The following is a 14,446-nucleotide window of genomic DNA, read 5'->3' on the forward strand; positions in this document are numbered from 1 at the left end:
ATCTCCATGTTGAGTTATACTTCCTATCGTGATTATTGTATTTCTGTTGTAGTTGCTGTTGTTTTTTCTATTCTATGTTATTTTTTACTGTTGCACTTAATTTTAATGTCTTATTCTATATTGTCATTCCTTATATTTCATTTAATCTCAGTAGGGCCCTGACTTTCCTCGTCACTACCCGTCCGAGGTTAGGCTTGGCACTTATTGAGTACCGTTGTGGTGTACTCATGCCCTTTCTACACATGGTTTTCATGTGCAGATCCAGGTACTTTGACTCAGTCCTATCACCCTTGAGGCGAGGTGACTTTCCCAGAGGCTTCAAGGTATATCTGTCGCGTCTACAGACCAAGGAGTCCCTTTATATTCTCTCGTTAAGTATTAGCCCTTCTGTACTTACTTTTGTAAGACATTCTGGAGTTAGTTACTTGTAGACATTCAAAGGCTTGTGGTTTCATGAGATTCCGGGTTTTGGGAAAAATGTTGTTAATTTCGAGAGTTGTATTATATATTCCGAGCGACATCTTAAATATTGTTTCATTCGGTTATTTTGGGTTTTAATTATTTCTTCCGCAAATTGTTTATTTTCCGCATTTGTTAGGCTTACCTAGTCGTAGAGACTAGGTGCCGTCACGATAGTTCACGAAGGGCGAACTGGGGTCGTGACAAGTTGGCATCAGAGCTTTAGGTTCATAGGAGTCATGAATTACAAGCCGGCTTTTTAGAGTCTTGCGGATCGATACGGAGACATCTGTACTTATCTACGAGAGGCTATGTAACTGTTAGGAAAACTCCACTTCATTTGATTTAATCATTGTGCAAGATTTTGATGTCACAACTCTAAACTTCTGTCTTCTATTTTCTCACAGATGGTGAGGACACACACTACCCGAGACGATCAGGCACCCGCGCCACCTACTGCAGCTGTTAGAGGTCGGGGCCGGGGTAGAAGCCAAGGACGCGCAAGTGGTGCAGCCAGAGCACCTGCGTGAGCTACCATCGAGGTACCACCAGTAGTTCCAGCTGGAGTCAAGGCACCTGATACGCCTACTGCTACTGCTACTCCAGCACTTTAGGAGACTCTTGCACAGTTCATGAGCATGTATACCACTCTGGCTCAGGCAGAGTTGCTTCCCCTTGATGCAACCACATCTTAGGCCGGGGGAGGAGCACAGACTCCCGCCGCCCACACTCCTGAGCAGCGAATGCATGTTGATCAGATCCTAGAGATTATTCTTGTATCACTTGCAGTCCTAGCTCAGCCCGAGGATAGGGCAGCAACTTCAGAGGATGAGCAGCGGAGGCTTGAGAGGTTCAAGAAGTATGATCCTCTTGTATTCAGTGGGTTAGCATCAGATGATGCCTTGGGATTTCTTGAGGAGTGTCACCATATACTCCACACTATGGGTATATCAGGATCGAGTAGGGTTTGTTTCACTGCCTTCCAGCTTCGAGGAGCTGCCTATGAGTGGTGGCGCACCTATGAGTTAGACAGTTAGGATGAGGCAACTTCACTGACTTGGACTCGGTTTTCAGATGTTCCTGAGGGAGTTTGTTGCTCAGAGCCGCAGGGACGCATGGCTCGCAGATTTTGAGCATTTGCGCCAGGGTACTATGACTTTATTGGAGTATGTTGTCCGTTACACCAGCTTGGCTAGACATGCCCCAGCCTTGGTTCCTACTGTTCGCGGGTTTATTGAGGGGTTTATTCCGAGCATCAAGTCTAGCATGGCTTGTGAGTTGGAGATGGATATTTCTTATCAGCAGGTGGTGAGCATTGCTAGGAGGATTGAGGGTATGCATGCTAGGGAGAGAGAGGGGAGGGAGGCCAAGAGGTCTCGAGAGTCGGGCCATTATTCCGGTGCCCGTGCCCCAGCTGTAGGTTGTCATGGTAGGGGTTATATGAGTCGCCCCGTTCATTCAGCTCTTCCAGCAGTCAGTGGTATTCCAACTCCTCCTAGGCCTCAGGAGCCTTATTAAGCACCTCCAGTATCTAGCGCGCCTCCTGCGCGGGGTGCTTTCAGAGGTCAGTCCAGCAGACCTGGTTCGAGACAATTGTGAGTACCTAATTTTTTCCCTACATGAAAATAACTCCTAAAAATAGACCAAAAATAATTTTAATTGATTTTTAGGAGTTTCTCTTTATTTAGTTGCATTTCATGCATTTTTAATATTTTAAAATCATAAAAATTATCACGTTTTAATTTCATGCTATCTTAGGTTCAATTTGCATGTAGGAATTAATTTTATTAAGCAAAAAAAAATCACAAAAATGGTCATTTTTACATATTTATATTTTAGCCTTTAAAATTAGCATTTTTCTTTAGTTTTGAGTTAATTCGTCGTTTTAATGTTAAAAAAAATAAAGAATTTTAATCTCTACAAAAATAGATTGATTTAGGATTTTAATTAATTTAATTAGAATTTAAAATAAAAGAAAAAAAAGAAAAAAAAATAGGAAGAATTTATTTTGGTTTTGTTACTTTTAAAATTAGGCCAATTCCTAAAAAAGGGCTCAATTTCCCTCTTTCTTGCCCAGCCCAATACCATACCTAATACCCTCCTAGCCCAAATTCTTTTTTTTAATTAAAAAGCAAGACCTAGACCTAAGAGACCGGGCAGAACAATACGACCTTCTTCAAAAGAGGACCCAACGACGCTACATTTTCCATCTCAGAACAGAGAGGAGCAAGAAACCTCTTTCCAAAAAAATCAAGCTTCCATGCCTTCTTTTTCTCTCATCACCCACACCCACACACTCAATTCATACCATTCATACTTACGGTTCTCATTCCCCTCACGCATAACACAACCGAGAATTCACCATCATTAAAGCACATGTTCAAAATAAGGACTAGAGATGAAAATGGATTTTGGAAATTAAAGAAGAATTCAGGTTCAAATTTTTGTTAGATTCCACTGATTTTGCTATTTTCTGGAATTGCTGAGTTCCGTTCGAGTTGTTTCTGCCATTATTCGGCTTATTCTAGCTTGTTCTCTGTTTGATCAGGTTAGTTCTGAAATTTTTCTGTCTTATGCTTTCACTAAATGAATAAAACTATTAGGTTTCTGTTTAGTTTTGAAGATCTGCTCGATTCCTGACCTCTATTATTCTCACATGTAATGGATGTGCATTTTGCTTCAATTCAGTCGAAATGGTAGCATGGATTGAAATACGATGCCTACTTGAATTAATTCAATCCTTGCTTTCATCCATGAATGATGTGTAGGTTATCTAATCATATTAAGTTTCATTATTTGTTTAGTTGAGAATTGGTTGAATCCTCGTTTAAAATTCGGTAAATCTGCCCAGCTTTTTATATTCTGTGATTCTAGTATTTGATGAAGTTCCCATTGAAACACAAGTTGATCTTTGAATTGAGCCTCCTTCGTCATCCAAAAATCAGCTACTATCACCCATGAGAACTACTTTCAAATACCCATGAAAGTTAGCCAAAAGGGTGCCAAAACAGGAGCAAAAATGCAGCACCTTTAACCAGCAAAATCTCAACCCAAAACCAGTCCCAAAATCCATGTGACAGCAGCTCTCTTGCACAGAAATCAGCAGCAAAACCATCTCCAACAAACACTTTAAACCATTGCGAAACAACTGCAAAAAAAAAAACAACGAAAGAAGCAACTGAAAAACAACCATGAAAGCAATCCAAAAACCAGCAAAAATGCAACCAAACGGCCTTCCTAAACAACCTCAAAACCCAACTGAAAAGCAGCAAATTAGCTTTGACTTTCAATCTGATGATCGCTGCTCTGTTTTGCGTGATTGAGTTGTGAATTTTCAGCTTTGTTCAGTACTATAAAGGCCCACCTCTAACTTTTATTTTAATTAATGTTGGTTGTTATTCTTTTGAGTTTGAATAAATATTGCGCACATTATGGATGTTGTTTAATCTTTGAGTTTTAGCTTTGTATTTATATTACTACTATATCGATTTGGCATGTTAAATGGAAGCTTTGTTTGAAGGTTTCTACTAAATTGCAAAGGCAATAGCTAGAATCTTAGTTGTCTCTGTGATCCTCATTTGATATCTTGGATTAACATGTTGAAGTATTAATTTTAGAGTTGGGACAGTAGTTTGCTCTTAAAAATTCACTTAGTCATTTTCTTTACTTACAAAAGAATTCATATATCTCCACTGATGTTTAATGTTTCTTTCAAGTTTATGCTAGTTTCCCGTTTCCTTGCTTAGCTGTAGTACTGTGGGCAGGTTGTTGGGCCAAGGTTAGTAAATGACTAGTTGGACCTAAATTATGTAAATGGATAGAATAGTATAAATATTTTTCGTCGTAAGGTTAAATCTATTTTTGTTTTAAGTTTAAATTCCATAATCCATGGCCTTCCAATAATCTCAAAGTTTAGGAAGAATAATTCAAATGTGCTAGTTGCTTTAGGCGTGATAAAATAAATCATCATGGCTACGGGTTTGGTTCCCCTGACGTAGTTGTGATTTGTAATTAGTAAAATCCGGGTGTACATTTCATATGTCCCGATTCTAATTTCCAACAAGGTTAAATAGAACGTGTCATGATTAGTGGGTGCATTTCATGTAGCGTGGATTACGATATGCTTTAAATAACCTTGAATTTTCCTAAAAAAATATTAAAAGCAGTTAAAAAGTTAAAATGCACAATAGGTTTAAAACGTGTAATTAATCAAATAATAGGGCAATATTAACAGTTTAAGTGACCGTGCTCGAACTACGGAACCCGGGAATGCCTAACACCTTCTCCCAGGTTAACAGAATTCCTTACCCGAATTTCTGTATTCTGTGTTCGCAGACCATAAATAAGAGTCAAACTTCCTCGATTCGGGATTTTTAACCGGTGACTTGGGACACCATAAATCATCCCAAGTGGAGACTCTGAATTTAATTTAAATAAACTCATTTCGATTTATGTCACTTTTAATTGGAAAAACTCCCTTATATCCTCTTTCGGGTGGTAAAAAGGAGGTGTGATAGCTTTGGCGACTCTGCTGGGGAAAAGAACCCAGAACTTCTGGTTCAAGGTTCAGAATTCAAGCTTAGAATAACTGTTATAGTTGGCTTTTGTTTATTATCTAATTTTCTACATTTTTGAGCCTAATATGCTAAATGCTGTTTTTTACCGCTTTGATATTGTTTGAACTGTATATAAAACTGTTACGAAACCCTTCTTCTCTCTGAGTCTTCTATATCATCTAGGAAGTCTGCACTTCGTGTGACTTCTTTTCTGTTAGAGTCATATCCTAATTTTAGAACGAAGTTCGGACAAGTTGCAAAGCGGGTGAAGCTTCTGTATTCCCGGTACGCTGGCCTCTCCCCCCTTGGCTCGAGCTGCCCGCTCGGGTAAGCCAGATTTAGAACAAATAAACTCAGATTTTTAAACCTAGAATAACATAGCCTCATGCCGGATCCCTAATAGGAATGTTTGTTGCATCACGTGCATTTGACTTAGGGGACTCAACACAGGGGTTGGGTCCGTCTAGGAGAAGTGTACCCAAAAAATAAAAGACTATCTTGATGCATCTTACGTGCTATTTGTACATTTATTTGCTTCTTTTTGTATGTTGATCGGCTAAGGAAAGAAAAACAATAGAAAAAATCAAGGGTGAGGTAGGATAGAGAATTCACCCGGTTCTGAAAACCCCGGTATTTGAAAATGCCTCGAAACTCTGCCAAAATTTTGAAAAAAGAAGAGAAAAAGTCATTTCAAAATAAGTCATATTTTCCTTTTGCGTCAAAACTGGCGAACTACGCAGGTCTAATTCTCACCGGATGTGAGATACGTAGGCAAACCTCATCGATTCCTACCCCAATTTTCAAAAATTCAAAAAACAATTCCTTTAATTCCTTATTTAGAAGTCTTACTTTAGAAAGTCCAAATAAAAAAAATTTAACCAAAAATATTTTCTTTCATTTTAGAAGTCTTTCATTCGAAAAGAAAAACAAATCAAAATCCAAAAAATATTTTCTACGTTTTTTAAGAAGTCTTTTTCCCAAAAAATCAAAAAATCAAATCAAAATCCAAAAAATATTTTCTTTCTTCTTTAGAAGTCTTTCTTTAAAAAAATTTGCAAAAAAGTCAAAAAAAAAACCAAAATAAAAAATCTAAAAATATTTTCATTCATTTTTCATTGAAAGAAATTCAAGAATCAAAAATATTTTCTTTTTCTTTAGAAGTAGTTCTTTCATAAATTGAAAATAAAAGTCCAAAAATCCAAAAATATTTCCTTTCTTCTTTAAAATTTTTTCTTTCAAAAATTCCAAAAAAAAGAGTCAAAATTCAAAAATATATTTTTTCTTTCTAAATAAATTTCAAAATTCAAAAAGAGAGTCAATTTATTTACTTTATTCCAGATCTTCCCGAACTACGTAGGATCTGATTCATGTTTCCACATGATACGTAGGCAACCCACATCAGGTTCGATCAACCATTGAAAAGAAAAATGAGAAAAAATGGAAAAAAAGAAAAAAAAAAGGGAAAAAATGAAAAAAAGTGAAAAATGTTGCTAATAATAAGGACTGACTGAGTCCATTTTAACGTGTCTTTTATTTTGAATTGTAAAGAAAGTTTGAGTTGGTCGGTTTGTGGTAAGCAGACAGCACAAGATCCAAGGAAAAATGATAACTGACATCGAAGCTGTTGCAAGTGCTCAAGAGACTCAGAGTCAGAGGGTTCGACAAGAGTCTACTGTGTTTGAGGAAAATAGAATACTAAAACAGCAAATGATCAAAATGTGTCAAGCATGGGCCAATGGCCAAGGACAACCTGGTCATGAGTCATAATTTGCTACCCAGCAATAGCAGTACCACTCTCCTGAGTACCACTCGTACTTGTTTGATCTTCCTGCAAACATTGAGAATCCTGCCTGAAAGATGGCACAGGAAGAAATGACCCAAAGAGTGAAAAGCTTGGAACGACGGTTGAAAAACATGCAAGAGTTGGCAGGTCAGAAGAGTATTGCCTTCAAGGATCTATGTATGTTCCCCGATGTCCACTTGTCGCCTGGTTTCAAGACTCCCAAATTTGAAAAGTATGATGGACATGGAGACCCCATAGCCCACCTGAAAAGGTATTGCAATCAACTAAGAGGTGCGGGAAGAAATAAAGAATTGTTAATAGCTTATTTTGGGGAAAGCCTTACAGGAGTAGCATACGAATGGTATATGGATCAAGACACATCTCACTGGTACGTCTGGGATGACATGGCACAGGCCTTTGTCAAACAATTCCAATACAACATTGACATTGCCCCAAACCGCAATTCCCTTTCAAACCTGAAGAAGAAACCAAGTGAAATTTTCAGGGAATATACCAATTAAATGGAGAGAGCAAGCAGCTAGAGTTAAGCCACCCATGGACGAACATGAGCTAATCACTATTTTCCTTCAGGCGCAAGAGCCAGATTACTTTCAAAACATGATGGCCGCAGTTGGTAAATCCTTCTCGGAAGCAATCAAAATGGGAGAAATGGTAGAGAATGGTCTTAAGACATGCAAAATTGTAAGTCAAGTAGTTCTTAAAGCCGCAACTCAGGCTATCCAGGTTGAATCTGATAATTTTAGTGACATGAATGAGAAGGATGAAGAAATCATGACGACAACAGGTTCGAGAATAGATCCCAGGAGAACACCTCGAAGGTATGCGCAGCCTCATCAGGTTTCCCATGACTCCCCTGAGCATTACTATCCACCTTAGAACACACAATACTTTATTGCTCCACCTCAGTATGTTGGCTAGCCACCAAAACACCCTAGAAGGCGAGCACGAGCACCGCAAAATCTCCTCCAACCTCCACAAAATTTTCAAGTGCCCTATTACCCACATCCAAGACAGGGGTATAAAGGGGAACAAAGGTTGAAAGATAATTTTACACCAATAGGAGAGTCCTATGCAAGCTTATTTGAGAAGTTAAAGCATCATGACATGATTGCACCCATTTCTCCAAATCATGTAGACCCACGTGCAAGAAATTTTGACCCTTCTAAAAGGTGTGAATACTATTCTAATTCCCAGGGGCACAACATTGGAAGTTGTCGGGAGTTGAAAAGAGAAATAGAAAGGATGATCCAGGAAAAACTGATTGTGATCCAAGATAGTGACACCCAGAATATCGTGCAGAATCCTTTACCTTCACATGATGATGTACACCTTGTGGGGATGATGCCTGGTGACATGGAGTATGAAAATCCTCTTGGGAGCTTGCCGACTGAAATTGGAGAAGGCCATGGTGATTTTGATGAGCAAATTTGTGGCTAAATGTCAAGCTAAGAAATTGAAAAGTCATTCTCTCCTTACTAGGAAGGAATCATGGTAGCTTGTTTTGATGTTTTTTCTACTATCTGGGTTATTTCAGGGTTTTCATCCATATTTTATTTATTTTATTGAGTCAAACCCTTCTATCCCTCCATTCTGTTTGTGTGAGTCTTGCCTGTCTGTTTTGTTGCTATTTTCAGTATCCGGGTTATTTTAGGGTTGTAACTCGTATTTTAGGTTGTTTGTCTTGTTGTCAAACCTTTCATCCTTTACTCAATAAAATACAGTTTATCCTTTTGTGTCATTCTTTTCTTAGTTCTTTTCGCGCTAGTTCTAATAACATGACATGCATGCAGAAATTTTGGCCAGATCTTAGAAACTGATTTAATCTGCAATTGGATAACTGAAAAAAGCACTTTTGAGGATGAATAAAGAGTTGAATTACTTTGAAATTAAGGTCGAGTAAAATTCACCTTCAAATCATTATGAAGATCGGGCTTGGGGATGTTTAATCAATTTAAGTTTGTTGGAAAGTTTGACATTAAGAGATGGAAAGTGTCTTGTGACCACGAAACACCAAGAAGACAAGCATTTTCATCAATGATGTGATCGCGACAGGATACTATAATTGGCATTCTCGAGGTTGGGAGACCCTTTTTCTGCTACCCAAAACACTTTATACCCTTTGTCACCCCTTTAAGCTTGTGTTATTTTCTTTGACCATCCTCTTTTGGAATTAAGTTTAGAGTCAAGAGTCAAAAAACAAAAAAAAAGGAAAAAAAAGGAAAAAGAAAAAAAGTCCATGTCCCAAGAGTACAAACTGGGGCAATTCTTAGAAAGTTCAAATGAAAAAAAATGAAGAAGAAAAGAACTGTTGAAATTCCATGCCCTCAGAAGATAGAAGCTGGGGCAAACAAAAAAAAAAGAAAAAAAAAGAAGAAGAAAAAGAAAAGGAAAATGACAGAGGAAAGAAAGTTGAAAAATAGTTAGGTCAAATGTTTGAATTACGTTAGACCTGATTCCTTTAGAAAAGGATACGTAGGCAGCCTCACGGTTCGGTCCAACCAAATAAGAATTCAAAAAAAAAAATCGAAAATTCCCAACAACTGAAACTGGGGCAAAGATTTTATTTCACTTTTGAAAGAGTCGATTCCAAGAGTTGTAAGTCTAAAACCCCCTTTACTTTGAGTCTATTTTGAGCCTTCATGACGTCCTTTCTTTCCAATCATATCAGAAAACCTTCCAAACAAAGACCTCCCGATATGCCTTCAAGAATGCCAAGAGAAGCATGCAATGAGAAACGGTTGTCACACGACATAGAACACTGTCAAGTTGCTCACAAAAAAAAGAAGGGAAAAGAAAAAGCAAAAGAAAAAGGAAAATAAAAATGAGAGAGTCTTATTAGTGAAAACCCTCACGGGTACTGTAAGACGACGGTAAGCAGAATTGAATAAATGAGATAGACTTGTTGGTAAAAATCCCTCGGGGCACCACTAGTCGAAAGTGAGACGTGAACTTGATGCAAAGGATTGGCACGAACAAGCCCGACTTTAAAGGTCATAAGAATGATAAAAGGAAAGATTGGATTAGTTTGATAGATCAGGCCGTTAAGTCCAAAATGCATGTCATGATCATTAAGGCTAGTTAGCGCAAAATTTTAAAAAAAATAAATAAAAAAAGAACTCTTCCTTCTAACCTTCCGACAGGGGCATTTCTTGTTAATACTTGTTTCTTTGCATCATTGTTTCCTTCACTCTGAGTCGGTCCTTGTCAAAACAAGCAAGAAAAGATTTCAAAATCTGTTACCAGCTTTTTAGTTGTACAAAGTAAATTTGGCCAGCGCACTCAGTTGTTACTTTCAACATGCCTTGAGGATTCATGCAAACACTCCCCTTAAAAAGACTCTTGTCAGCCTACTTGGCGCAAGAAAGATAACTTGTGATTCTCTCTGACAGACAAATTGCTCAAAAAACAGGAAGGCATTCAAGATATCAGAAAAGGTCCCCTAAGCAAAGATCTCCAGTTGGGATAAGGCTGATTGAGCCATAAATACAATGGTATTGGGTCTGAAATAATTAGGGTTGATGTAGAGTAAAAGTCTCTTGAAACCTACTCAAGCTGATTGAGCAAAAATCAAAGCTGCCCAAGGATTCAAGGCCACAAACCAACCACCATTTTCAAAACTAACAAATTTTTCTTTGTATGAAACAGGAACAAAGCAGTGCAAGGAAAGGGATTCAAAAGAAAAAAAAAGAAAACAAAAAAAAGAAGAAAAAAACAAAAAAAAAAAGAAAAGAAGAGAAGAGTCTACAAAGGGAAGTTTCTCAAATCTTTGCCTTTATTTGTCTTGCTATTGTGCATAAAATCTTGCCATTGGTCTTCACATTTCTCCTCCTAGGATAAAAAAGTCCTAGTCTGATGGATTTTCCTCCCAATATAAATCTTAGTCTGATGAATCTTTCTCCTAAGATAACAAAAAGAGGACCTAGTCTGATAAATTTTCTCCTAGGATCGAAATCTTAGTCTGATGAATTTTTCTCCTAAGATAGGAAACCTAGTCTGATGAACTTTCTCCTAGGATAAAAATCTTAGTCCGATGAATTTTTCTCCTAAGATAGAAGACCTAGTCTGATGAACTTTCTCCTAGGATCAAAATCTTAGTCCGATGAATTTTTATCCTAAGATAGAAGACCTAGTCTGATGAACTTTCTCCTAGGATCAAAATCTTAGTCTGATGAATCTTTCTCCTAAGATAGAAAACCTAGTCTGATGCATTTTCTCCTAGGATAGAAATCTTAGTCTGATGAATATTTCTCCTAAGACACCATAAGAAGAAAAAAAGACCTAGTCTGATGAACTTTCTCCTAGGATCAAAATCTTAGTCTGATGAATATTTCTCCTAAGATACCATAAGAAGAAAAAAAGACCTAGTCTGATGAACTTTCTCCTAGGATCAAAATCTTTGTCTGATGTATCTTTCTCCTAAGATAACAAAAAAAGGGGACCTAGTCTGATGAATTTTCTCCTAGGATCGAAATCTTAGTCTGATGAACTTTCTCCTAGGATTGAAATCTTAGTCTGATGCATCTTTCTCCTAAGATATAAAAAAAAGGACCTAGTCTGATGAACTTTCTCCTAGGATCAAAGTCTTAGTCTGATGAATCTTTCTCCTAGGATAGAAAACCTAGTCTGACGAATTTTCTCCTAGGATAATTTGAAAAGAAAAAGGATGTCTCATTAAAAAAAAAGAGGCGTTGGGACAATTTGTTTAAAAGAATGATTTTCTCAAAAGAAAAAAATTGTTGATTTTTCTAAAAAAAAAAAAGAAAAAAAAATCCTTCTTGGTTCATTTTAGCATAGGTACACAAGTTAGTAGTCTCACTCTCTAGTTGATGCCAGTATAACCTGATAATTTTGCCAATATAGGGTCTCCATTCCATAGTTGATTTTATTTTAGATATAGGGTCTCCACTCCCTAGTCTGCTTTTCCAACATAGGGTCTCCACTCCCTAGTTGATTTTATTTTAGGCATAAAGGTCTCCACTCCCTAGTCGCTTTTCCAACATAAGGTCTCCATTCCCTAGCTGCTTTCATTTTAGATATAGGGTTTTTACTCCCTAGTCTCTGTTTTCTTAGGGTATACCAACCCCGACCTTTAATTGCTTTCAATAAAGAAATAGTTTAGATTTTTGTTACAATAACTCACGAAATTTTCCTGGTGATAACTGGGGCAGAAAATTTCGTTCATTTGTGTGCTTTGGTACCTGAACAGGTTTTTACCATGAGGCACCAGGTTCGAGACAACCTAAACAATTAGTCTCAATCCAGAAAAAGAAAAAAAAGAAGAAAAAGAAAAGAAGTGAACTCAAAGTGCAAAGCGGAGAAAAGATGTGGACTGCTCAAGACGTGATTGAAGTCACAAGCTTTGCACGTCCCACCTTGATCCGAGAAGTTGAAAAAGGAGAGAACTAGCAACTGCAGCTAACAAGCATCAAAATTCAGATCAGAGTCTACATGAAGAACTAACCCAAACTCAAGATCAAGCTTTAGAAGACTCATAGATAGGAATCTTGTAATTCGTAGTTGATAGACTTAGCTAGTTTAGCTTTTGTTTTTCATTTTGGTGTAATAAGGAGCTCAACAAGCAGAAACAACAGCAATAGCAGTGAAATCACAGCTTCTCGGTATTCTCAGCTACCAAAACTTGCAGAACTACACCGACCTGATTCCTTTATAGCCAAGGATATGTAGGCAACCTCCGAAGCAAGGTTCGGTCAAACTTTTTCAAAATGCTTCTAAATGGAGTTTCAAATGGGCAAAAATTGCTCATAATTGCTCACTTTATCTTTGCTCGAAAATTCTTCATATTTCCGAGCAAAGATGGGCATATGTGAGCACCTAATTTTTGCCCTACATGAAAATAACTCCTAAAAATAGACCAAAAATAATTTTAATTGATTTTTACGAGTTTCTCTTTATTTAGTTGCATTTCATGCATTTTTAATATTTTAAAATCATAAAAATTATCACGTTTTAATTTCATGCCATCTTAGGTTCAATTTTCATATAGGAATTAATTTTATTAAGCAAACAAAATCACAAAAAATGATCATTTTTACATATTTAGATTTTAGCCTTTAAAATTAGCATTTTTCTTTAGTTTAGAGTTAATTAGTCGTTTTGAGGTTAAAAAATAAATAAAGAATTTTAATTTCTACAAAAATAGATTGATTTAGGATTTTAATTAATTTAATTAGAATTTAAAATCAAAGAAAAAGAGAAAAAAAAAAGAAAAATAGGAAGAATTTATTTTGGTCTTGTTTCTTTTAGAATTAAGCCAATTCCTAAATAAGGGCCCAATTTCCCTCTTTCTTGCCCAACCCAATACCCTCCTAGCCCAAATTCTATTTTTTTTTTATTAAAAAGCAAGGCCTAGACCTAAGAGATCGGGCAGAACAATACGACCTTATTCAAAAGAGGACCCAATGGCGCTACATTCTCCATCTCTGAACAAAGAGGAGAAAGAAACCTCTTTCTAAAAAAATCAAGCTTCCATTCCATCTTTTTCTCTCATCACCCCCCCCCCCCCACTCAATTCACACCATTCATACTTACGGTTCTCATTCCCCCTCACGCACAACACAACCGAGAATTCACCATCATTAAAGCACATGTTCAAAACAAGAACTAGAGATGAAAATGGATTTTGGAAATTAAAGAAGAATTCAGGTTCAAATTGTTGTTAGATTCCACTGATTTTGCTGTTTTCTGGAATTGTTGAGTTCCGTTTGAGTTGTTTCTGCCATTATTCGACTTATTCTAGCTTGTTCTCTGTTTGATCAAGTTAAATATGAAATTTCTCTGTCTTATGCTTTCACTAAATGAATAAAACTGTTGAGTTTATGTTTAGCTTTGAAGATCTGCTCGATTCTTGACCTCTATTATTCTCACATGTAATGGATGTACATTTCGCTTCAATTCAGTCGAAATGGTAGCATGGATTGAAACACGATGCCTACTTGAATTAATTCAATCCTTGCTTTCATCTATGAATGATGTGTAGGTTATCTAATCATGTTAAGTTTAATTATTTGTTTAGTTGAGAATTGGTTGAATCCTCGTTTAAACTTCGGCAGATTTGCCCTGCTTTTTATATTCTGTGATTCTAGTATTTGATGAAGTTCCCATTGAAACACAAGTTGATCTTTGAATTGAGCCTCCTTCGTCATCCAAAAATCAGCTACCATCACCCATGAGTACTACTTTCAAATACCCATGAAAGTTAGCCAAAAGGATGTCAAAACAGGAGCAAAAATGCAGCACCTTTAACCAGTAAAATCTCAGCCCAAAACCAGTCCAAAAATCCATGTGACAGCAGCTCTCTTGCATAGAAATCAGCAGCAAAATCATCTCCAACAAACACTTTAAACCATTGCGAAACAACTGCAAAAAAAACAACGAAAGAAGTAGCTAAAATACAGCCATGAAAGCAGTCCAAAAACTAGAAAAAACGCAACCAAACGGCCTTCCTAAACAACCTCAAAACCCAACTGAAAAACACAACAAATTAGCTTTAACTTTCAGTCTAATGATCGCTACTCTGTTTTTGTGATTGAGCTGTGAATTTTCAGCTTTGTTCAGTACTATAAAGGCCCACCTCTAACCTTTTTTTTAAATTAATGTTGGTTGTTAT

At 37.0% G+C, this 14,446-nt stretch overlaps 1 long non-coding RNA gene across 1 annotated transcript; it reads left to right on the forward strand.

The window, feature by feature from the left end:
• The first annotated feature begins 2,615 nt into the window (after window positions 1-2,615).
• Window positions 2,616-13,049, forward strand: LOC142181196 (uncharacterized). Its single transcript, XR_012709654.1, has 2 exons — window positions 2,616-3,007; window positions 10,465-13,049. It is a non-coding gene; the product is annotated as an uncharacterized LOC142181196 (long non-coding RNA).
• The last annotated feature ends 1,397 nt before the right edge of the window (window positions 13,050-14,446 follow it).

The sequence above is a fragment of the Nicotiana tabacum genome, chromosome 5 (assembly GCF_000715075.1).
Source record: "Nicotiana tabacum cultivar K326 chromosome 5, ASM71507v2, whole genome shotgun sequence".
Lineage (NCBI taxonomy): Eukaryota > Viridiplantae > Streptophyta > Magnoliopsida > Solanales > Solanaceae > Nicotiana > Nicotiana tabacum.